Raw genomic sequence first — 27197 nt, 5'->3', positions numbered from 1 at the left:
CTTTGAATGGTCAGTCAGTATCACTGAAAACACAGAGATAGTCTTCCTACTGATGGAGCTCCACAAAACCTGGCTTTTGGGAAAATATACATTAAGAGCCTTTTGTAGCAGACACACATCCAACCACTGTATCAAGACAGTGGGTTTCATCCACCCATCACGCAAATAAAAGAACTGGGCTTTTTGGTTTTGTAGCAGCTATAAATGGCTGGGCCATGAAAGCTGAGTTTGAAGTTAGCTCAAGCACAGCTCTGCCTCTTACACTGACAACTAAGTTCAAGCAACACAAATGCTGAAGATAGGCAAGTAAGTTTCACATGACCATAACAAGCAAGGATACAGAAACCACCCCCAGGTTGAGGCCCCAAAACTTTATCATGGTTTCTAGCCAAGTCTTTAGTGAACCGCTGGCTGAAGTTACCAAATACCTTCTTAAATCACCCACTCTGGCACTTTGTCTTAGTCCTTTGCAACAGTTTCCAGGGTGGTACCAGTGGGTTGTGTGACAAGGCATTTCTGGCTGTTAGCTCCTCTCCAGCACGTCCAGGTTTCACACCAGTGGGCCTCCAGCCGGGCAAGTACTGCTGCCCTTCTCCTAACAGTTTGCTGCAGAGTATTCACAAGTCAGCCAGTTCACAAGCCCAGATTAGAAAGTGACACCGGTTAATATCACCTGATGGTATTGTTTAGCTAAGGATTCTTTTTTACAGACACGTTTATAGCAGTCATTTTGACAGAATAATCACAGCACTTAGTGTTGGCTTTCATCTCCCTCATGTGACTGACTTGCTTCTCCCATTTTCTAGCTCTCAGCTGTGATTGCTGTAGTGGTTCAGCTATCTGCACTAGTGCTAGAAACAGGCTTGTGCCACCAGGCTTAGATGTGAATAAAAAACACTGAGAGTCTGGGGAAGTTCAGATTAGCAGGTTGTAATCACTCCGCCATGGTGAGGCTGACTTATCTCTGTAGCTGACTGATACGCGTCTGCTGGTTGAAAAGGGACAGGGGCAATCGAGGGCTTTAAGTAGGCAAATCTGATTTGGCATCCCTCTCATCTCTAAATATATATACTTAGAGATATATTTATTTTACACACACATGTAGCTCCACAAACAGCATATTTAGACATATTTTTATAAATACATGCAAATGCAGGAAAGATTTTGAAAGTTTCCCCTCTTAATGGGGGTGGAGGGGAAGGAAGCCACCTTGTTCTGGAAATATTACAAGCTGCCACAGGACTCAGAATGGAACAACACTGCCTCACTTGCCCTGAAAACACCAACAGATGTGTTGAAGTACTTCCCGGGCACCAGGTGGTGGTGGTGGTGCAGACTGGAGGCAAGCAGAGCACTGCTGCCAGCAGCATCCAGGCCATACCTCATCACCCTAGTGCAAGGCAGCTGGATGATGGCTCTCATTGTACAAAGGGAGCCACACTGAGCAACATGGCAGGGAGAAGGGGGACATCATTTTAGTCCCCCATAGCATTTTGTCATTTTATGTATTTTTGCATAAACCAGAATAAAACCTCGTGGCTTTTTCCAGCAGCGTTAGAGGTATAGCGAGACATATAGATTTCCAGCAACACTCCTTCAGCTCACATTCTTGACAGTTTTCAAGAAAAACTACCCAAATATGACTCGCCAACTTTTATGGAATTTTGGCTCGAGTATTTTTTAACTACTTAATATAGATCACATTTATTATCATCATCAGTGGAAAATATTATCTTCTCAGATTTCTTTATATTGTAAGCTCTGGGAATATAATTAATTCATTCCACAGTTTTACAGATATGTAAAACTATTACAAATACATCATTGAATGCATTTTCTTAAATTCCTTTGCAGTTTGCAGCTTTGTTTCTGGCAGCACCAATATCCTTCTGCTGATGATTATACTGTCCCTCAGCCCTAGAAAGCTTCCTGGAATAAACCTATTGATTAATGCTCTCGAGACTTACTAACTCACATGGCAATAGGGAACTATTTGTATCAGTAGAGGCTATTTGTCCCTCATACACTGCACAGAATTTGACTTCACATTTGATGCATCTCTCAAGCAGTTTGATGCTATCCATCATCTCACTGCAGCTCCAGCACTTCTGTTACAAAAAATTCCATTAAGCACTAGGGGTGAGTCAACTGTATTAAAAACATAAAGCAATTTACTAAAATATACATTTAACGAGGCCTCAGGGAGAGAAAGGATCACATGCACAAACAACAATTTCAGGAATCAGACCTAAACCTGTAGCAGATGAAGTATAAACTATGATCGGCTTGTGACAAATCCTCAGTATAACCCCACACCTGGATTCTATCAGCAGAACATATGATCTACACTATAACATATTTTAGGAGATATCTAAAGCTGTGAATTCTCTGCATCAATCAGAGAAACTCCCACTTAAACAAATACAACAAACCTCCACTTGGCCCAGAAAGTTGCTCATGACTTCAAATTTTGTTGCTGCCACCTGTGGGTTTTCTAGCAGGTATACACAAAAGAGAGGAAATTCACTTTTCTTCCAGTAAAGCCAATCAGCGTCCATAGTTTGCATCCCCCTGGTTTTCAAGTGACCTGTGTTACTTATTATGCTGTTAGTCCTCGTGTTGCTGTGATCCCAACAGGAGCTCACCTCACCTCTCAGAGAGCATTTCTTTGTGCAACCCAGTTTTGAGGCTCTCTGATTGCTACGTTGCATTTCCCACCCTGCAGTCACAGCTTGCACCTCTGTCCAGTGCAGCACCCACCCCTTCAGCTTCCCTTCTCTAGTGAGAAGTGGACACTGAGAGGAACAGATCCACAAAAGATGTTACATAGACAGCAGTGCCAACAGCAGCCAACAGGATAGAGCAGAGTCCCAGGTGACTGAAGCACTCCCAGGATCCCAGGCCTTCCTGATCACCAAACTGGGACATACTTCCAATAAAGAACCCTTGCAGCACTTTATGGGTGTTATGGAAGAATTTCACATCACAGTAAAATACCCAGCCATAGCATGTTCAGCCAGAGAATAGAGAGTCTGAAGACCATAGTGAAACAAGCTGCCACATAGTGCTAATGGTGGGACTGCTTCTACTCTTCCACTGTGTTACTCCTCCTCTTGCCCATACAGTTGTGTCACTTAGGCAAGCTGGCTCCAGATGTACTCATACAGGTACTCTGTACTCATACAGGTCATCTTCCCTGTTAATCCCTTGGCAGGGGGAGGAGAAAACATCTCTCACTCTAAGCTGTGGCCATGCTGGAAACAGTACAGTCTCTCACTTAGTGAAGATTGAGAATTATCATTTTACTTGATCAGTCCCTGCTATGCACATCCAGCCACTCAGTCCATCCTCCTCTGGACACTCCCTCCTCACCTCTACCCTGCATGGTCACCTAAGTGAGGATTGCAGCACTGCACACTTCCAACAAAACAGAAATACACGCTCTAACCATAGCAGCAAAAAAAGCAATTGAGGATTGAAAAAACAAAACCAGTCAGAGATTGCAAAAAGACAAATGATTCAAGGCATGACTAGGGTTTCACACACCTCTTTCTGTACTGTTGGGTCACTTAATTTTGTTGTGCAATTTATGCTGACTTCAGTTGTTAGGAAAGGTAAAAACAACCAAAAAAAAAAAATAGGAGCAACCTTAAGGAAATCTAATTTAGGGAAGAGAATCTCACAGCAGAGCAGTTTTCTTCAAGTGACTCACACAGATTGTACCACTTGGAGCCAGTGGCGTCCTTCCACTCCAGTGCAACAGCTCAGTTTGTCCAGTGTATTCTGGAAAAAGGATACCTGCTCAAGTACAGACAACCAGTATCAGTGTGAATAAAAATACCGTGCCTCTGCACGTATCATTGTTTTCCCTTTGCCACAACATGCTCTGTAAGAACAGATGCACATATTAGTCTGTTTTGCACTGAACTTTTCTAAACTCCTCTTCCCAAGGTAGAGTGATAACCCTAATTCTTCAGGGGCAGAGGATTTTGAAATTGTCCTGCTGTCTCCAAGACTGGGAAAAACCAGAAAGCTAAAACAAAGGGGGAAGGGGCAGCAACCCAAGCTCTTTGTTCCAGTTGGCATGAAGGCATCATTCTTACAATAGCTCATTTTCTCCTTCCCCCCAACAGCTGACAACTCATGGCAACTAAGGACAGGGCTGCTATTGTCGTTAAGCAAATACTCATCCAATCTACGTAGGAAAAAGAGCTCCAGAGATGACGGCATGCTCAAAATGCTCACAAGGACATCCCAGGAGGCGAATAAAGAGACACAGCAGTGGACGAAAGGGTTCCTGAAGTGAAGCAGGGGAAAGAGAAGTGGTCTCACAGATGCAGCAGCTTTAGAGGTTGAAGAGTCAGACTGTCTGCCTAGAGACCCAGATGCTAACTAGGAGTTTGCCAGAAGAATGCACACTGCAGCCTGGGCATCCTTTGTGTGTCAGCCTTCTACAGCCATTCTCTTCTGGGTTATGCTGCATGCTGCTGCCTGCCTACTGTCATGCATTTCCGCATGACGTGATGGGGAAAGAGCAACCTGGGCATGGGGAGAGTCCTTAATGCTGTTTATCTGGTGGCAGGCCAGCTCACTTCTAGCTCTTGCTAATCAGCATGCACTGAGATGAACACTTTCACAACTAATTTCTTTAGAAAAACACCAACAGCCAAGCAAACAAACAACTCACCACACACCCACACAAAATGTGTTTATTATTAGAAAACTTCTCTTTTTGTACAAAGCATGAACCCTCCCCCATATAAAGCATTTCTGCATGTTCACCACTCCAGCCACACTCTTAAGGGGATAATGGAGGCTATACATCACAACATTAACGTGTGGGATGAATTCCAAACAAAGCACAACACACATTTTTCCATGAGCAGTCCTAATCCTCAAAGCAGGAGCATGACTGAGCATAGCCTAGTCATGGCAGCATTCACCCAGAGCTTTGAGCTACTACATGATAAGTCAGCCTTTAGGGTCTACCAAACTTGTTGCCCCCTATGGTGCATACAGCTACAGCCCCAATTTTCTGAAAAAGTTGCACAGAAGAGCTTGCACAGCTGCTGTAAATGCTGATGGTGACTTGCCCGCCACTGAGACAGCAAACAAACTTGTCTCTCTGCAGTAGCAGTGAGGGACAAAGCCAGACAGGCCTCAAGGGTGAGTTGCACACATGGCTATAGGAAGCTAAGCATGACACAAGGGGTATCTTTTTCAAAAAGAAATCTTTTCCAAGATTGTTATGCATTAATACAGGCCAACCTCTCAAAGCAATTGTGGGCTCTGTGACCTCTTCTTTATGGAGTTATTCTAAAAACTTCACTTACAAGCAACAATCCCATCCAAATCAAACAAATTAGGGACTCAGAAAAGCACAGGTTTGAAAGTATCCTTTACAGACTGCTCAGCTTATTCACACACCTTTACATCAGCTCTACATAGCTTGTACAGAACCTCCAGGCAGTTGTTCTACTCAGCACAGATAGCTAGCAGCTATTGTAGCTTGCTTCAGGATGAAGAACAATGCTCTTGCTTGTCAAAGGGAGAACTGCCTTCATGCAGCAAATCCCCTACTGCCCCTAAAGGGCTTCTGAACATGCTCTGAAGGAGATTTTAGTTCTGAGGGCTCTTACCTTAACTTGACCAGACTTAAGAAATGAACCCACTACCAGTCATCACTAGCTGCCCAAGACAGACCTCACTCTGCTAAGCAAGGCTGCTGCAGTAGGGGGTGGCACTCCGTATGCTTGGTGTCAAGTTCCTCCTCAGCTGCCCTTATTGCTTCTGTCCTGAAAACTGCATGACTTCAGATATACTTGCAACAGCCTGTTTGTATTCATCACCATGAACATCATATTGCTTGCCAATGTTTTGAAACTGGCGCTGGCTAGGTTGCAAAAAGAGATGGACGTGTGATAAGAAAAATCATGGGAATTTAAATTTCACTCCAAGCCTCAAAATTCCATAATTTTTCAGTTGGATGCCACAATACACAGCATGTATTAGGATCTTACACAGCAGTGGTAGAGCAATGCATCTTGGTAAGCTGGCTAAAGAGCTGAGTACCTCTTTGGACATAATGCAGAATTAGATATATATCACTGCAACTCTCCAAAACTACTTTGGTTGCGCAATGACAAAGTATCGGCTGCACAATGTTTATGGATATGTAATAGAACTACATAAAATCACCGTACGTATTATCTTACTAGTCTCACGGACTCACCCTTAGGCAAACCATTTGCTGCACACATTTGTGCCGCACCAGCAGTGAAATGGGGCATGGAGTGCTGCAAGACATCACAGCCACAGAAAATTGCTATTATTATGCTAGCTCTCAGCATCAGTTTTACAAAAGCTGAAAATAAAGTAGATGTTTCAGTGTGATAGATTCCTTCCCAGAACATTATGATTTGGTTCTCTTATCAATTTGAAAACTCTACTAAAAAGTTTTGAGCTTTTTAGATTGTGAAATACTTAAGAAGCCACAGCAGACAGGCACTATGCAGATAAACAATCTTGGTACAACAGCAGCTGCAGAAGGGCAGTAAACATGCATTCTGGCATTCTGCAGCTAAACATTGTAAGACAAAAACAAGAAAGCATCCATGATCAGGGCGATTTATAGCCTAAAATAAACTTGAAGATTGATGAAGAGCACAAGATCAAGAAAAACTATTCCTTCCATTTCACCAGTTTTGTAATCAATTTGGAATGAGAGAGGAGAAGAATTTAACAGATTAGGGGAAAGTCATTCTTCATTCCCCATGGGTCTGATCCAGAGCTTATTGAAGTCAATGAAATGACTCCCATTACAGCTCCACTGTATTTTTCAATCAGGCCACAAGAAATGATTACTAAAGTGGCTGTGCAAGGAGAACGAAGGTTGTTTCTGAAAAAATAATAATAATCAGGACTTTCCTTCAAGAGAATCCTAGACTCCATGGGATAGTAACAACTCAGTACACCCAGCCTCTGCACTCAGGGTAAATTGTTGTCAATAGCATTCAATTAAGGAAACACCGTTTGTTCTCCACAATTTTTCTTCTGTTAACATACATAGTACAACTAGAGGTGAAAACATAATTATGTTGTTTCTGCTCTTTCCCTGCACCCCAGTGGACTGCACACAAATTGTTAGCAAAAATACAATTCAAGCTCACCTTTTCCTCTGATTTTTGTGTAGCTCTTTTAAAACAGGAGAGGACCTCTGAATATGAAAAACTGATGCTAAAAGACAAAGACTGAAGAATCCATGTGCAGATTTGTCTTAAACTTAATTCATTATTTACAATTCTTTGGGTTGTGAGTCAACGATGACTGTAAGTTGGAGTTTCCCCTGAAATTCTGCCTTTACAAGCAAGTTTTTTCAGGACTCAGTCCAGAAGAGGAAAATTAATGATTCTTGGAATCATTATTATCTTTTGGGTCACATTCTTTTTTTTTTTTTTTTCCTCCTTTCTTTCTCTTTTTTTCCATTTTGTTTGAGACATGAGTGTTCTGAAACACTTGTCCATCAAGAACAGTACTGGTTGTTTTTTTAAGCTTCCATTGTGGTAAAAATGGAATGTTCTGCTTTAAGAAAAACAAAACCATGAAAACATAAGCAAAAGAATCCCCTAAAGTCATACCGTAAGCAGTGAAGCAATTCCAGGTGACTTCATTGGGTCAGTAGTTGTCTGCACTCTGAAGGTCCTTGCCTCTAACCTTTCTGAGACTGAACTTCCTTTTGATGTTTGTCTCACTCTACTTTGCTAATCTGCCTAGAAATACAAAAACAGTGTCAGTCACCAGAAAGTTAAAAACTGCAGTTCTTAACTACTTGCAGTGCAGAGAAGCAACTGAATGATCAAAAGAGGGAGCTAGTTATGTTCCTGTGGGCAGTGAGGGCAATCTGTAGTGATAACCTGCTTCCATAGCACTGCCCACAGAAGAATGCTATGACAAAGGCAGTGCTGACCCAGGAATTACAGTGACGTTGTAGCAGAATTTCAGCCTCTGCAACAGGACAATAAGGCCTCTACAGAGCTGTTACTTTCTCTCTCTTGTATCTATGATCTACTTTTTGAAGATTCTCCATCATCAGGTCTATAATATACAGATATTAAAATGTAACATGTCCTCTGCCCCTTGCAACATAGATATTTTCATAAAGCAGTCAGGAAGGCTATTGTCCAAGGAGTTGGCACTTCTCATACCTTGATCTTGAGTTACCACTGGTCACCATTAATCCAGAACTAGGCTATTAAATTTGCCACTATATATGTACCATAAGCATCAAATTATTACAGTGTTTTGTCTCTCTCTCTAATACTAAACTGGTTAATTTTTTTGCTTAATTTTCGCTCTGCTTAAGATTTTTTTCAGTTTATTTCTCATTTCAAATCCCTGAGTGCACCTACAGATGAATACAAATCAGCTTCTCCATTTCCTTAACAAAATAAAAAGGAATTGGACAATTTATAAATCTAGATCATTTTGATGTTTTTATTATCTTGGACACTAAATATCTATCATCAGGTTGGCCGAAACATTCAGATCCTCTTCCAGATAAATGCAGCCTTACTACAGAAGTATGTTACAACTCTAAGTTTGCTGTACTAACAGACATTCATTGCTTTGTAACAAACTATTCATAACAAACAGAAACAAATCACATCCCACATTTGTAGTCAAAACTGGTCTCAGAAATAGTGACATTTATGGAAGGAAATATTTTAATTGGGTCAATCTCAATAAAGCAATTAAAAACATGCATACACACCAGAACTAGAAAAAAATATGTATTGCCTTAAGAAATCTTCTATTCAGGTGGAAGTATCCCCTCTCAAATAGCATGGCTAAGGAACCAGAAGGAGAGCTTTCAAGAAACCCTATGAAAGAAAAGCAGTCCTGAAATATTTTGAGTCAGAATCCTAGTTGTTATTAATTCCTGGCTGTACCTATACTTTCCCATGCTACAGTGTTGTACATAGGCAGCAACAAAACAAAAAGAACATCCTATTTTTACTCAGTGCAATGAAGTCTGGTAATCATTCTGCTGAATCAAAGGGTTACTATTCAGCTTGGCATCTGACATTAAACTGGCTTGTATAGCCACTTTCAAACTGGGGCAGGAAGGACAAATGATTAGCGTTGAAGCAGACACTATCCAGTAGTGACAGTTCTTTTGAGCTTGCAAATTCATTTCAGTTACTACTCATGACTTGTGGAACACTTTTCACCAGTTAAACAAAAAAAGTAATAGTAACAGTACATTTCTATATTCCACTGGTCTGTTTTATGCCAGCATATTTGCACATGTACTGTTCCAGGACACACTGAAGAAACAGCAGAGACTTGAGACAACAAACTGAAGTACAAACTGATTAAGAGACTAAAGTAGCAGAAGCTGCACATGAGCTGAAGTGACAAGTTCAGAGAGAAATAAAAAGGCAGAGATGCTAAAACTGCAGCAACACAAGATCTGTTGGTTGCATATTTTGTGTTATACTCATTTCACCTCATCAATTATTTTTGCAGTAGCACCAACATTTCTTGAACTGAATGCAGGAGAGGGGGAAAACCCAGCTTCCTGAGCCAAAACAAAGGGCCTGTACAAGAATCCCTTTCTAGACATGGCCATCCAAATGCAGCACACAAAGCTGCTAACAGTCCTTTTGAGAAGATGCAGCACTCCCAAAGTATGTGATGTGTGCTCCTTCTATAGCTTTTCAGTATTAGTTGCTATATTCCTGCCAGTGTAGCTCTGTTACTGGGCTTCCACACTGTCCTGATTTGATTGGCCTTGCTCTGATGCTTTTGATTTAAAAAACACCCCCCCACCCCCTTCCAAAAAACAAAAAACCAAAACCAAAAAACCAAAACCAAAAAACCAAACAAACCCCCCCCCCCCCCACATTAACACCCCATTGTGTGTGGGGGTGGTGGGGGTGGGGCACAAAACTACTTAAGAATTAAGCAAGACGTCAATCTTTCTCATTGGGGAAAACAACAACAACAACAAAAACACACCAAAAAAAACCCACCCCAAAACAGTTTATAAAGACAAGATGAAGAAAGATAGACATGCCATTAGTCTTCATGGCCTATCTGAACTTCAATCTACTCTGAACAACACTTGCTTGTCAGTTGAATTCCAAGAAAGCATGGAGGCGAGTTCATTTTTAAGTTTGCTTGGCAATATACTTCTCAGCTGCTATACAGGAAAAAGCCCATTCATTAACATTACATTATACTGAGACCAGATCTGAGGTATTCAATGAGGTCTAACATTAATTATGCAAGATCAGGAAAGCATCTGGGTTTCTTTGAGATCCCACAGATGGGCATATGAAGGACAAACAAAATAAGTGCTGCAAAAGAACAAACATAAACATGCCTGCAAACACAATTGCTCACTCTGCCTTAAGTTACAAAACAGCATTTTTCACATGGCTAGAGTCTTAGGTCATAACAAGTGTCAGTGGAGAAGAATTCAAGAGAGGCATAGATGTAATATGCTAGCAATACGTCTACTAGGACCTGGCTTTGGAAATAAGTTTTCTCGGAGAAAAGGCTTTAATAATAAGCAAGTGTATCAGATTTCTGCAAACACACTGTTAAGGTCGGCAGAGCAGCTGGCAGCAAGACGAGTTCTGTGACCTGCTCCTGAACCCTTCAAACTCATTTCCTGTCAAACATCAGACCCAAGAGGACAAGCAAAAAGCTGTTAAGCTCTTTTCTAGAAGAGTCTGAGATTAGAATTCCAGTAATGGCTCACATTCCTTTCCAGTTGTCCTGAACTGGCCACTTCCATCGTTGAGGATTGCTATGCCGTATGGCAGTGCTCTGCTCCTCTGGGGAGAAGGAAGAGAGAGCGGGGGTGGAAGGGAAGAGTGAGGCCATGGAAAATAGGATCCAGCTTTTCAGACAGCAAACAGGAGAGTCAGATGTGCTATTCATTTAAATAAATTAGAGCTACTTCCGGTGGATCTAAACAGTGAGAATTGTTCAACTTGTCCTTGAGAATAAAGGTAAGCCAGGATGCAGTGTGCCTCTGCATTTCCCTCCTAGAACTGAAAATGAGGAGGCCAAGAAGAAAACGGTCCCCTCCCACAGCCAGCAGACAGGAGCTGGTGCACATGGCCACAGTCAGCCACACTTCCCCACCAGCACAGAAGAAAAAAGGAGGCACCCTGCTCATTTCATATCAGCACTTGTTCATATCAGCAACTGTGTAAGCTTGTACAGTGGACAGATCAGAAAGAACATCAAACCAGGCATTTTTCCTAAAGAGAGGCACCCAACAGTTAATGTAATTATACCAGTAATTAAAACATACAACCACACAAACTACTTTTCCCTAGGTTTTTCCCTAGTTTCTACCACAAACTGGAAGCAACAGTTCAGAACACTTGAAAATAACTAAATGAAAAGCCTAGCAAGGAATAGCTATGTTTGCTTCTGCACAGAGGTTTCCTAGTTTTCCTGCACCAGCTCTGCCAGAATCCAGATTCATAAGGAATCATGGCGTCAGAACAAGTTTCTTAAATCCCTCCATGGTTTATTTGATAAGATCATTCTTGAGTTCTCCAAAGATTCAACTGTGCAGCATGTCTACAGATGGTGTGATATTAGAAGATTCCCTTTCACTCCATTTTAAGAAGTAACCATGATTTCCCTCATTCTCTCTCCTTCTCACTTTCATGCTGCCATCATGAATCTTCCTGTTAGAAACTACCATTTCCACAACAACAAAAACAAAATTACAATGACATTCTTGCTTTTCTACCTTTCAGGAGGCACTAGGTATCCACAAATAAACTTAGTAATCATTAATTAATTGCATCTCTGTAGCTGTTTCCAATTTCACCTTTGTTTCTGATTACACTGTAATAAGAAAAGCAATACATCTAAGTTGATAATACATCTAATACATCTACATTGCATTAAGATCTAAATCTAATATTAAAGAAAAATGTTAAGATAAGTAAACTCATAGCAAATCAAAACATTTGCTTTCAGTGTGGATGAAAAAATGAATAAATCATCATAGGCAGATGCCTGCAATTTTGTTTTTGTTTCTGTTTATTATTCCATTATTGCCTAGAGGTTTGTATTCAACACTGGAAATAAGCCAACATCTGAAAAAAAACCAAACACTTTTGTAGCAGGTGTATAAACTGAACAAATTCTACCACCAACAGAATGTTGATATTTGGCATGATTTTTGGATTTTGGGTCTGTTTCCTCCAGTCAGTTCATTAAAATTTTACTGCCTTCATTCTTTAACCCAGAAATAGCAAACTCTTCCCTTTCTCCCCAAATCACACAACTCCTAATCATTGGTTTGTGTCCCAGAGACTCCACTGCTGCACACAAATCACAATAGCTACACCACGATCCTTCACGTCAAAAAACCTGAAGAATGCTTCAAGTGGGATTAGATGCATTTTCCAGATTTACTGCTGGAAATCCTTGGAAGCCCAGGGATGGACTAACTAACAGTTCAGTTTAGTGACTCTTTGAGCTGGGTAGTACAGCTGCTGGCTGAGCAATGACTGACCTGCAACCAACACATAAAACGCAGGGTTGAACAGAGAACAAATAAATAAGGAAAAAATGCCACCCCCAGAATACAAGGCTTGGGCTTATTTGGACAGACCACTGTGTAAAGAAGAGGCCAGCTCCCTCATCAAAGCCACAGCCAGAGTGTGTGCTTTCTGCTCACTGTGACTTGAGCATTTACTGCAGAAAGGATGAAAGGCATGTGCCATAACACCCTTAGGTATTAAAGGGAGTACAGAAAAAGAGGACTGCTTTTGTACCACAGGCTTCCTTCCCTGAAAGGACACTGTCAGATTTTTGACTCAGGATGATTTGTGGAATATATATGTTAATGCAGTCTGAAAAACAACTATGACCACTCACAGTGAACTTCAAGAGGCTACAACTAGATCTCTCTCCCTTACAGTGATATTTATTATACATCTTACAACTTTGCTCCTTCCAAATACTTGAGTCTGAATTCAAACTTCACAGCTCCTTCCCCTCGAAGCTCCAGATGTGCTTAGTAACATTCCCAAAATTTGAAAAAGCTTGGATCCAACTAAGATACATTTCTATTGTTTGTTACGATTAACTTGAATGGCATTGGGTATATGCAGTTGTAATCTCCCTCAAACAAAGAAAATATTTATAATATTTTCCATATATCAAGCTAGTTTGAATTATACAAGGACAGAGATTTAAAACTAAATACTTGGAATACACTGAGAACTATGCTTTCAAGATACTAATCATAATGCATCGAGAGACCTAGGACTCAGAACAAAAATAAGTTTTTCTACCACCTATATAAATCATTTTGTAGTAACCAAATCAAAAACAGTGCCAGGTCTTACCGACCTCAGTTCAGAACAGCAGTAAATACATCTACCATAACTGAGTTAACAAGTGAAAAACATGCTGCTGCTTTCCACAGAAACATCTGCATTTCCCTCTGTTCACACAACTGCTGCTCTATCAAGAGCTGAACACAACTCCAAATTCATTATCAAACTATAAATAAAGCAGAGAGGAAGAACACACATTTCCCTGTGCTGGGAATGCAAGGCATTTTTGTTTGATAACCCGTGTAATGCTATCTGAGGTTTATCCTTGAGGAAAAATACTGGAATAAAACTAAAAGTTAGCTTGATACCTGAGATGCATTTCAGGTTGCAGTATGGGAGGTTACTGAAAATCATCACGTGAACCACTCAGGACTTTCTGAAAGAAAATTTGAGGGCAGCTAGTTAAGATTCTGCCCTACAAACTGAAGTACGCTCTGAATTTAAGATGTATAACAAAATGCAGGTTTCATTACACAGCAGAGTCCAGCATTTCCTTATTCCAGAAAAGGTGGTAACAGTGACTTACAGTTATCCTGTTGAAATTTACAGAACGTCAAGTGCCCCCTCCTCTCGCACACATACCTCACTGCCTCTTAAAGCATCTCCTGAGGAAGGAATGAGATGCTTCCCTCGATATTTTATTTTTTAGAGTTTTCCCAGCTGAGTAACTTCCCAGCAACTTTCTAGTTAGCCATTCAACATATCTACACTGCAGAATGAGCATCAGTATCTCCTCTTTGTGACTAAGTGAAAAAACAGAGCTCTTCAGCTATGTACTGTTTCCCTCAGGAGGTCTCTGCGCTTTACAACATAGCTCAGGATTCTCATGTTCTGATTCTCAAGACTGAGCACACAACTTGAAATTGCTCATCTTCAAAGGTACACTGCATAAACCAGCTATCTTCCCAGAAGAGCAGTTCTTTTCTGTATCTATACCAGTGAGCCCCAAATGAATACTCCAGGTGAGAACAGGAGCACAAATGGCTTCAGAGATCAAGATGGAAGTGTACACTAATCAAATGTAACAAAGACTCTACCTGAAGACTTCATACAGCTCCCTCTCTGATACCTGGGCAGTACTGCACCAATCTTCTTCTCCAGTTCTTTAGTAGCCTAAGTCAGTGACATTTGAGGAGGCACACGTAGCAAGGAACGCTAAAGCTGGGTTTGACAGCACATACTGAAACATCATACAGGAACTCCTTTATTGTGCTGGAATCAATGACACTGGAATCATTTTCTATAATAAGGATAGATTTAGAGAAAAATGATATATCTTAAGGTTTTGCTTGTACTCTCCCACTATCATACCAAAGAACTATATAAGGCCAAATGAAAATGTAACCAAAATCCAGGTGACTGGATTTTACAGGCTGTCTGTCAAAAGTAAAAAGCAAGAAGAATGGTTGTTGTACTGTCCTTTCTGCTTCTGAGCACAATAGGTGTTGGCTGCTTAGAGCTGGTCTGCAGATACTAAGATGGTCTGTGTCATAAACAGTAAAGGTAACCCCTGAAGACAGAGGAAAAAATTCTACTAACGTATCCCAACAAGCAACAATGCTCACTAAATGAAGATGCTGAAAGTAGCAAAAAAATAACAAGGTTAGAACATTGTAAAAGCCAATGATTACTTCTACATTGAAGAATTTATAATGATAGTTCCTGAATAAATTGAAAATAAGAAACTGAATTAGGCATGGATGGTTTGCTCCCAAATAAGTGACACTGTGCCACAAGGGATTGCTGAGGGATAAATATACATCTCCAATATAACAACACATTTAATTTTCAGATGTAGGGGATAGAGTCAAGCTTTTTAGGGGAGCAAAATAATCCAGTCAAGGTTAGGTTATTTTTCAGTACCAGTGGAACTAAACTCATTTTAGGCTAATGACACACAACCTCAGGTATGTCCAGGTATGTCCCAAACCATACAAACATGGAGAAGTCCTCTGAAAACAAATTAGATTCTTGCACTTGCTCACTCTGCCCTGCACTTCATACAAATCTGATTGTATATTCTAAAATGGAATTGGCATTTTGGAATCCAATCTTGCAGCTACTTCAAAATTTGGCATAAAACCAAACAGCTGTCATCTGGAAAAGATAACTGGGAAACTTGAGCAAGTTAAATAGGAATTGTTTTGGACCCCCATAAAACCCAATTCCTTCTACCATTAGGAATTATGATAGCCTTTATCAAAGAGTATGTGGTAAACTTCACTTGCTACCATGGAAATCACATTGTGCTGGAATATTTTGCAAAAGTTTCTGACAACATATGATGGAACTTTATTGCCATCTACAAAGTGCTTGGAAGAGCCTGTTGCTTTAATACAGCACAGGAACAATTCAGATGTTACCTATTAAGGTTCATATCCAGTAGAAGGTCCTTTTCACTGTACATGTCAGCAGAGTCCTGCACATAGGGAAAAACAAACTAGCAAACCAACCCATGAAGTTGCTAGTGGATACTTGCTATAAAAACTTTAACAAAAAAGCCTTTTTTCCATGTGTAAAAATTAGATTTGTGTGCAAAAAAGAGAAAATTATTTCAAAGAGAGCCTTAGATTCTTCAGAGGCAATGATTTTAACTTTATCAAAGCCAGAGTTAAAAGGATGAAGAGCTACTGTTTCTATGGTCTAAATAATGGATATTAAGAAGGATAAGAATGTAAATTAAATAAATGCTTCTGACATGCAAAGCACAAATGCCAAAAACATTTTTGTGGTGTCTCGACATGCAATTTTATCTCTGTGACACATTGTAAGGATAGACTAGAAGAATTAAGGACTCCAGGACTGACCAATACAAACTCAAGTCCAGTACAAAGCAGTGCATGAATTTAAACCATGTGAAAAATTGCTATCCAAAAGACCTAGGAGATATTGGCAAAACTGAGTTTAGATATCTCACTTTAACAGTAAAAGTGTAGATTGCCAGCCACGTTAACAACCAAGCTAGCACAGGGCATATGTCACATTACATAGCCTGTTAAGCTTACATAAACATTAACTAACTTTGTGAAATGTTTGGAATAGTATATTTCTTCACCATAAAGCAGTGTTAAATTACATCATACGGTTTCACTAGAGTTTGACTTGAACCAGGATACCAGATCTTAGTTTCTCTGTGCTTTTAAAGAATTTCTTGGATTCAAACTGTTTAGCTAGTCTGTAACCACCAGATGGATATATCAAGTTTAGCCCTGCATTAGATCATGATGCAAGGCAACATTTCCAAGTTGCACTACTTTTTCAGGTGGACAACTCACAGCATGGGACTTCAGGAAAGCAAACACATACCTCCTTATCTTTGGCAATAAAGTAACTATGCTTACTCTAAGGGCTTGCATTAGAAAAAAAGAGCTGTCTTGTACTGAACACCACTTCAGAAACAAGCTCCTATCCTATGTCCGTGCTGGGCCAACCTCCATTTTCTGCTACTAGAGTTGTACATCTCAAAAAGTTCAGGAACTCTAAAAGCAACACTAAGACACTATGACAAGATTTAATGAAAAATGAGAGTTCAGAAAAAAAAGTTAGCATCCCTCTCATCCTCACTGACTTGCACCATTTGTTTACCAATCTTGATTCTGAAGGAGGTTCCCATGGTTGCTATCACCAGCTATCCCAGGGGCAGCCGGTCATCATATGAAGTAGTAAAACTTATATACCTCATACTACAAACACCTGACATTCTAGGAACACAGAATGAATCACAAAATGGCCTGTGTTAAAAAGATCTCAAAGATCACCTAGTTTGAACACCCCTGCTGTGAGCACAGCTGCCAACCACAAGACCAGGCTGCCCAGAGCTCTCTCTAGCCTGGCCTTGAATGCCTCCAGGGATGGGGCATCCACAACCTTTCTGGGAAACCTGTTCCAGTGCATCACCACCCTCTGAGTGAAAAACTTCCTCCTAATACCTATCCTAAATCTCCCCTGTCTCAGTTTAAAACTATTGCCCCCTGTCCTATTCACTATCAAACCACATAAAGAGCTGTTCCCCCTCTTGTTTATATGCTCCCTCCGAGATCTTAGGGTCACTCCTTTGGCTATTCACTTGGCAGAATACTTCAGTGTAAAACCTTGGTGCTCATCTTACAGATAACCAAAAGGCACCAAACATGACATGCAAACTAATTTCTGCAGTTACAGCATTAGCTAAGAGCTATACTAAAGTAACTGAATTTGCAAGCAAATCCTGCACGATGCATGCCTTGATTATTACTCGCAACCCAGCACTGTCTCATAATTTCTTATGTGAAATCATAATTCAGCAGAATTAAAAGAAATTGCCACTAGCAAACCCAGCTGTTTTCCCTTCACTTTGCAGTTATTAACATGCTTTATTTTTGTTCTCTAACATAGTATTTTGGGAATTATGATGGTAAATATAGGGAGAATGGAAACATGGGTTCAAAACATGCTACTAAAGGGAAAACAACTTTAATAATAACACCAAGTATTGCTTTCTATTTTACCAAAGCTCAAATTAAATTTAATACATATGATAACCATCCTGGGGAATGAAATCTCTGCTTTGCTGAACTCAGGCTGAGCTTTCTCAAAGAGTTAAGCAGAACATGATTTTTCTGCAAAAGTAAGAGTTCAAGAACAAGAGCAAAAAAACACCAAAGAAACTAAAAATAGACCTTCTCTTGGTCCCATATATATGACAGTTACAGTTCACTTACACTTTTTCTTGGATTTTGCTACCTACGATAGCAAAATAACAGATTATCAAATAGTATGTCAAGAAAATAGAGAACTCCATACATTTTTACTACTGACAATACTACTCAGGAAGTCAAGTATAAGCCAAACTAAGCACTATTATATCAAATATATGATGTTTATAGTCATGTAATCTTTGAGAAATGCTCTGGTTGGCTACAGTATTCTCTAAGAGAAAGGTAAATGATGTGATTCTGCTACATCAAGAAGTACTGCTGTAATGAAAGAAAGATCCGTCCTGTTCAACATGGTAGGCTTACCTGAAGATGCTATATGTATCCCACTGCACAGAGAAAGAGGGTTAACTGCAGGTTTCATCCTACTCCTTATCTCCCAAAGCAGCTAGCTATAAAAATTTCACCTACAGTACTCACTTGCAACATAGAATTTCTTCACTCAGTCACATACCAAGTCATATCACAGTTTCTAGTAGGAACTATTTAGGTGGTGCATGGAAAACTGTTGATCAAAGCCTGAACCTCCAATTAACCACCTGAGGCAAGCAATGAGTCAGCTGCAGGAGCACAGGTGAAGGTAATTCAGCTGTGCTAACAGAGGGGGTGGAGCTGGACTCCAACTCTCCCAGACCTCATGTAATGGCTTACTACCACTGAGGCAGGATCTCTATCTCCAGAGATCACTCCTTTGTGGAGTTTACTGTGAAACCAAATGTTACTTTTAAGAGTTTCCTATGAAGCAAAAAGCTGGAGATGACAAGCCAAATAGTACACCAAAAATCCCCCAAAATCTCCAAGGAATTCCTTCATTTAAGTTAGTAGGTCCTTTGATATACAAGAGAACTAAGAATATCTTCCCAACACAGCTTACAGACCAAAAATTCAGAACAGAACATTACCTTCAAAAGCACACCAATATCACATTCATGAAATAATGCAGTAAAAGACCACTACACACTGAGCTATTACAGTGCAAGAAAATCTTCATGCTCCAGCAGTTTCTAGAGAACAATTCTAGGAATTATACCATCAAAACAAAACTTTCGACAGTACTCTTCAAACCTTTTAGGACTCCTACTTACCTCTAAGATTCTTTGCAGGTAAAATCACACGTAGATTGTTGGTTTAGGTGCTACACACTGCTTAACACAGCAGCTTCTGTTTCCTTCTTACTCAAAGTTCATAGAAGGTCCGCCGCATGTAAAGGCAACGTCATCCAACAAACCTTGACTCTTTTACATGTACTGAAGACTGCTCTTTCCAGAGTCTATCAACTTACAGATACTAAGTCAGGAATAAACACAAAGCCACAAACTTGGCCACTGCTACAGATCCTTCTCTCTCTAAGACAGACCCAGCTACTGACACAAATGCCCCACATATAGCCAATGTTATAGTCCCTTCTTTGTTTAAACTACCCCCACCCCAGCTACTGGCACAGGTGCCACTCAAAGTGCCTGCTGCCCCAGCTGGGCTGTGCATGAGCTACACCTGGGCTGAGGGGCCCACTTTTTTTCTGAGAAGACTAGAACAAGTAGGAGAAAACCCCACTTGGCATAAGGAATGTATTACAGAATTTATTAGGTGTGTTCCTTTTTTACCTTCATTTTCTTTAACACGTTTGGTAAGTTTAAGGTTTCTACCAATTTTTGTGGACAATTTCCCTGTACTGCTACCAGGCACAGCTAGCAGTCAGTCTCTATCCTCATCTATCCAAAGCTGAGAGCCATCTGCAGCTGCAGACACTTTCATGCTGGTTAACCATTTGCATTTACTCATTTGTACTGTGTTGCACATTAACAGTTGTTCTGGGACACCCCCATCCCCCCAGGATAACTCCTCTGGTGCAATTTTATCCATTCAGAATTTGTTTCTGGAAAGGGCTTTAGTATCTGCTGTCCTCATGACAATTTTTTTTTTTTTTCTTCTTCAGAAAAACAAAGTATTAATTCAAATAACATCTACTAAAATTGTACAATTAATATAAAGCAAACAAGTTTTCCATCTCTCAGGTTGTCCAGTCTTTTCCCTCATAAGAAAGGGTTTCTATGCTCCTGCAGCATAACTCAACCACACAACTCAAACCTAGTTAAAACATACTCTGCCACTTTTGCCTGTGCTGGGATCTATCAGATCTGGGACTAACAGATTTAGCATCTACTTTTAGCATTTTTTTTATTATGCATGTGCTTATTAAAACATTTCCTGCCACAGAAACCTTAAATTTTTATTTCATTTAGAAATTCAGAATTCCCAAGCAAAAATTTATTTCTCTCACTTATCTTTTTAAACTCAACAGAGATTAACTCAGATGTCAGGAAATATGAGGGCTTGTTTGGGAAAGACATCTCCTTTTGCAACTACTGTCCATTTCACTAAAAGGAACTACAAGTTTCTTTCTTGCCTCCCTTTTCCTTCAAGCTTTGCAAATTACAATTCTAATCTGGAAAGAAAAGCTGCACAGTGTTTTAATTGTCATCTTTTTCAAGGGCTACAGATTATTTCTTTCTACAATGTCTAGTACTTGAACACTGCCTGAATCTTTAAGTCAAATAGCTTTATTTAATGCAACAAAAGTTCCAGTATGCTTGGACAATTTATTAGCAAACTAAAGAAAATTAAGTGCTTATGCTATCTACCAAGCTTCTTTAATTATTCTCTAGCACTGATGAGTGATACATGGGCCTACTTCTGCTGACATATCACTTCTAGTTTTTGCTTCTTTGCCACACGGGTAGAACAGAAACAGCTTGTTGGCTGCATGGTTTCAAGCTTGGAAAACAAGTATATGCATCAAATATTTAATTTTAGTAGTGCCACACAGCTGACTATGAATTCAATATTACCAAAAATAATAGTATTAGTTATAAAATAGCTTAAAATAATACTAGCAATAATTACCCTACACAGCAATGTCCTAGCAATTTTTGGTCAACCCACTGGCCCATTTCTCCTTCTATTCTGCCACTGACAGTAGTTCATGATCACTAAGCTGAAGGAAGTGCATGAAAATTTGCAACCAGATCATTTTGGGTTATATAGCAAAGAAATTAACCATTAACCAAAGTAACCAAAGAAATAAATCAAAGCCATCCATATCCTACTGTAAGTATATACTATTGTATTATTAACTATTTAACAATTGAGAACTTACATGTAGCAGAAAAGTATGTTACATCACAGAAAGAATGGCCCAAATTTGGAAACTGAATCAGAGACTTGACAGCACATCCTTTAAACCCATCTCCAGCAGCTGATAATAATTTGGCTGTCTGCTTTTGATAAACAAAGCCGTGATGTTCTACTGGAAATACACTTATAGTAGTATTAGCAATGGTATTTTCAATGACCCGAGTTCAGCATACTTGATGTTGGCTTCATGTTAACCTCCTCCTTCAGTGTTGCTCATCTAGTTCTAAAAAGTGATAATCTCATGTCAAATGCTGAGAGTGCCTGAGATCCAGGCTTAGATTCCAGTTTTATTAAGTGTCCCCTTATCCACTAAGGCAGACTAATCTCAATTGCCAACCCTGTTTCCTTACCAACCAAAATAGGTGTATGACTTGAATTAGCCACTAGTTTCAGGGCGCTTTTTTCAACAAAGACTGTTTCCCTTTTGGCTTGCAGTATATCACAGCACCTGGAAGTACTCTAGACACCTCTAGGGAACAAGTTAACACCAATCTCTGCTTCTCAAAAATTCCTCATCTAAATTTAGACATGATCAGACAAGCAAACCTCAAAAACACCAGAGAGTGAGACAAGCATTAAGGAAGATCTTTGGAGAACAGATAACACAACTGCTCAGGCAAAGGAGATATGGAGACTTCCTCTGTTACATTTTGGAGATGTAAGATTATGGCACCCAGTTCCACAGCCCACTTACCTGCATTTCTTATTTGCAGGATGAGCTTTCTTACACTCTCCTGTCATCTCCTTTTTTCCTCTTTGCTTATCTATCCAGTAGACAAACCCGTGCCAAGCTGTTCATATTGCTATTCTGATCTGTTTTACACTGGCATTGACTTCTTGCTGTGCTAGGTGCTAAATACCAGCCAGGGCTTGATTTGCTTCTGTGCCTTTCTACTTTTTGATCTCTGTAGCCTTCATAATCTCTGTACATCCTGACTTGGATGAAAAGAAAATATATACATAAAGGTTAATCTAAAATCCTGACTTCTAATATGGACTAATAGCATCAATACAGTTATTTATTATTTCAAGTGTCACTGTAGTCCTCACTACACTTTCATGCAACTCAGACTGATAATGAAGATTAACAGAGAACAGTGGACTGGAAACCCAAGATAAACTGAAGGATCTGTCTACTTAGGTTGCACATACTCATATTTTAAATAAATTATTGAGCTTTCTTGGGACGCCATCATCAAATAAGGAATGCTTTCCTTACCTCAAAAACAAATAAGAACACACATAACACAATAAAAGTCTCAGTGCGCTCTTCCTTTAACTAAAAAAATAATTCAGTATCATGGTGAATAGCTATGTTGTTTGTTTTTTTTTTCACTCTGAAGCTATCCCATTTATTGCTATTTGATCAGATGTGTGATTTAACAATTGAAATGACTGGCAAAAAAAAGGTGTTTTCTCTACAGAAATTTGACAGAGAAAATTTTAGATGAACAATTACATAGGAATAAGGAGATATAAATCTCAGATATTTTAGGGCCAAAAACGGTTGTCTGATTGCTGTAGCAAAATTTTAGACTTTTTAGAGATTGTAATAGAACCTTCAGGCTGTCTTGACACTGTTAACATAAATGATACATACAGTGATCAATGACATGATTTCACATGCCATAACTACCTCCTCAATCTGTTCCTGGCTCTGGTTCATTACCACTTGATGGGATATTTTCCAGATTTCAGGTATTGCCACATATTCATACCAGAGAAGACTGTCTGCAAGCTTTCCTTTGAGTCAAGAGCCTGAAGTGGAAGAAGCCAAGATAATTTTAATTTTTTTTTCTAGAAGACAGTTCTAAAGAATGAAACGTGTTGTGTTGAACAAAGTAGGGAAAGCATAAGAGATTTCTGAACTTAATCTCATTAAATTTAAAAACAGTTAGATGAGCTAATGAGAGTAATTCAGGGGGCGCTACTAATAACAGGACACATATTCTAAATAAAAACCTTTCCTGAAACTTTAAAAAGGGTGTCATAAGGAGTAATATCTTACTGGCATCTCAGAGAAAACACTGTCCAACTTCATCAATATTCAGTGGTAACTGGGTTGCTAACTCCAACATTTTCTTCAAAATTCCAATTCTAAATCATCTGCCTGCATGAAATACTATGAAGACTTTAATATTTTTACTGTGTATTTTTTATACAAATAAAATGTTAGTGTAAGCATTTCATTCAGCTAATATGTTTGCCAGTGATAGCACAGCACAAATAAAAGAAGCTTTAACCACTGTGGTGGCACAATAACAATCCAATATACACAGAACCTGAACCCATAAGCATTTAAACATGAGTGATTTTACCTGTACTGTTATCTACTATATTGAACTTCATTCATATGCTTATCCACAAACTTATGTAGTTACAATTTTGAACTTACTGGAGGTCTTGCATGTGAATATAATTTTGAACTCACCAGCACTACTTATTATGACCTGCAGCCACTGTTACCTGGCGAAGACCAGTGCAGTGCTGTCAGCATACTGCTCATTTCTTGAGCTACCTGAGCATTTGTTCATACCAGGAAAGCACTTGCACAGAACACTTTCTGGTATTAAACTTGAAATAATCCCATCTGCCCATCAGGAAGGAGTAATGTTGGAGCTAGCATCAATTCTGGACAATAAATGGAGACATTTAATGCTAAGGAACATTACAAGGTTTGGAGGTATTGTTTGGTGACAGGTTTGGTGGAACTGAAATACAAGAATCCTTACTGACTTTAAAAGTGAGAGATAATCAATAAACAACAATGAAGACAAAATATCAAGTACCATTTAACACATGAAAAAACAGCTATGTTTATATATCTTTCCGGGAAATATAACGTTATTCTTATCCTAGCTATTTCCGTCTTCTGTTTTTTACCTACTTTGTAGACAAAAGTATAGGCTAAGAATTCCCTAGAAGACATTTAAACAAAACAGCCATTAACAAAAACATGGAATTGAAACCATAACTTGCCACAGTCCAGCATTATTTCCTATTCAAGAATGAGGAAAATCTGATGATGGGATGACTTGGGTGATCATTATGATACTCTTGACTTACTAAAAGCTATACTATTTTACAGTTGATTATAAAACATATGATAAAGGAGAAATATCAATAACTGTCAGTGGTAAGAAGAGAATCTTACCCTTTTAACTTAGTATCTGACTTAATTACTGGAGTGTGACTGTGGATAAAGATGGTAGACACAGTTCATTACATGCATCTGCACTTCTAGACAATCTTAAAGAGCAGCAGATTAAAGACACAGAATCAAAGAGTTCCTCTCGGTGATAACTCTTATCAGCTTAAACCAGAAAGGTCTAAAGCAGAAAAATAACAATAGGCCATATTAGACCTTGGAGATTTTGTACTATGCAAAAGAAAACAAAAACAATCCCTATCAGCAGTCTTTGTATCAGCAATCTGTTCCTTTGAGAGTCTAGATAGAAGAGTAAGCAGAGAGTAAATGACAGTAAACCTGGAGCATCTCTATTTGACAGGCAATTAAGAAAAAGTTACTACACATGAAAAAAACACAAAGATGAAAATTTCCTAAATGAGAATGCTTGCACAGTAGCCACAGTTTGGCAAGAAACTAAACTAATACAGACAAAAACTCTAAAAGTTGATGTGACAGTGATACTCAGCATGAACTTCATCATAACTGGGGAACTGGTGGACTCATTTCAGTTTTTTGACTCCCCAAAGCAACCACAGGATAATCATGAACAGACAAAATATGTGAATGATTGCAGATATGAAAAATGGGAAATGTGGTGCAGCCACTTAAGCATACTCCAAGAATATTACAGGATGAAAAAAACAAAATTACAGTGTTTGGAAAAAATCACAACATTTTTGTTATGTCTGCAGTTCGCAAAGTATCAGATACAAATAATGTGTGTGGGATGTGATAGAAAATTTTGAACATTTGTTCCTAGGTCTGCTAGCTGTTTGTGTATTGTTACGTAACCAGTGACCCACACATGTGGCATGCTATGAACTGTATTACTTAATAAAATAATTCCTAAGTTCCATACAGAATATGGAATTCAAAATGCGTGCTAGATAGGATGGAGAAGTTTCTAATATAGTATGCCTGCAAAACTCTTCCAAAACTTAAATTCAGTTTATCCCATCACCTATTAAGAGCATTTGATTTCTCAACATAGACAAAGCTAAGAAACCATCCTCCCTTAAGTAAAAAGCTCCTGCTAATTATCTCTCTTTTCAAGTTACAATACACAGTATGGAAATTATATGAAACAGAGGAAGCACGTATTTACCTCATCCCCACCCAACTCCTGGAAGGGCTCCTTTTTCATGCAGTATGAAGAAGACGGATCCCTTTTCACATGGAATTTTTCCCTAACTAATTGTCAAAGTTTGAACTAAAAATCTACCTGCGTCCGTGACAGGGGGCCGTGGGCCCCGGAGGGGCCGGAAGGGCCCTAGGCCGAAAGAAAAAGTTATTAGGAAAAGAAAACAGCGGCAACGATCTAAGGAGGCACACTTATTTACTAAATACTATATCGAATACAGGATAACACAAATAATACAATATAATTGAAATTGAGCTAACGAATCAGCAAAATAGGAGAGAGAATGAGTCCCGTAACCGAGAGGCCTACTGTAAATCTAGGCGAAACGGCTGAAGGCTCCCACACACTCCCCTGAACGCCAGAACTCGAAAGACATCAGTCTGTTCTGCGACAGAGTTAATAAGAGTCCAGGCTCCGTGACCTATCGTGTTGTTCCCTGGGAGATGTAGTCTTCTTCTGATAAGTTGCAGATTCAGTAAAATTATTCATGCTTTATATGTGTTATGATGTGGAATACTGATAGCAAAAATACAAAATTATTAAACCATGACATTCCCCCCTTATTCTACATCATTACATTATATACATACATACATACACACTCATATGTATAATTGTGAATAATCAGCAACCTTATTTTTTCTCAAACAATCTATATTTATTCCATACAAATCCCTAAGTTGGAAGAAAAACTCTATAACCTAATTTACTATTTATTAATTTTGAGAAAATGGCAAACTGCCAGAAAAAGGAAAACATGTCAGCGGTAGAGGGAATAGGCAGCGGCTGGTAGGGCGTCCCCCACATCAAGGTGCACTCATCCTTTCCCAGCCACACAAGCAGATTTCTTTTGACTTATACTTCTTTCCATGTGTGCTCTACACATGCATGGCCAGTGCAGGATATAGAGTCCATAGATGGAAAACTTGCTTACAGAATGCCTAATTAAGGTATATAGAGAAAAGTGTTTCCTTAACATTGATCCACTCTATCTTAAGTCCTATACCTAATTGAACTATTCTGTAACCAATTGAAATATTTTCTGAGACTCTACCTATATATCTACAAGAAAATCATTGGCTGCACTCCCCCAACATCAAATTCCCTTGATGGTACACATTGAACATTCCCATTTTTGTCCATCACCCACCACGTGCACCCAGGTCCCTGGGCAATGACAGTACCCGAGAGTGTTTGTGCCCTTTCCAGACGCTGGAAGGACCCAAACTGTCTTCCCAATACGCTCCTTAGTGTGTACTACAGGAACCTTATCTCCTTCCACGTAAACGTAGGGAGCTGGATTGGTTAGGACCATGTACGATTACTAGATCCTCGAGTGTTGACCAACCAGGTGGCTTCTGCTAAATGGTTCCCCAGTTTTTATACGTTCACCAGTCCATTGCTTTCAACATAGTTTTCAACAACCCATTTGATCGTTCAATCTTAACAGAAGCTGGTGCATTGATAGGGAATATGGTAAATCCACTCAATGCCATGATTTTTAGCCCAAGTGGTTACAAGGGAATTTTTAAAATGGTCCCATTATCCTGATTCAATTCTTTCTGGAGTGCCAGTGCGTCGCAACAAGATTTGCT

At 39.4% G+C, this 27197-nt stretch overlaps 1 long non-coding RNA gene across 7 annotated transcripts in view; it reads right to left on the bottom strand.

The window, feature by feature from the left end:
- LOC107314625 overlaps nt 1–25624 on the bottom strand; it is a 56667-nt gene extending 31043 nt beyond the window's left edge. The window contains exons 1-4 of one of the 7 annotated variants that reach the window (XR_001555527.2): nt 23280–25620; nt 22908–23029; nt 21966–22203; nt 7638–7769 (exon numbers count right to left, since the gene is read on the bottom strand). This is a non-coding gene — a long non-coding RNA (uncharacterized LOC107314625). Of the gene's footprint in view, nt 1–7637; nt 7770–21965; nt 22208–22907 lie in introns of all 7 variants that reach the window. The other 6 variants (XR_004307439.1, XR_004307436.1, XR_004307438.1 and 3 more) reach the window with 6 other exon arrangements.
- Between the last annotated feature and the right edge of the window lie 1573 nt (nt 25625–27197).

The sequence above is a fragment of the Coturnix japonica genome, chromosome 5, assembly GCF_001577835.2.
Source record: "Coturnix japonica isolate 7356 chromosome 5, Coturnix japonica 2.1, whole genome shotgun sequence".
Classification (NCBI taxonomy): Eukaryota; Metazoa; Chordata; class Aves; order Galliformes; family Phasianidae; genus Coturnix; species Coturnix japonica.
This window is presented reverse-complemented; position numbering and strand designations above follow the sequence as displayed.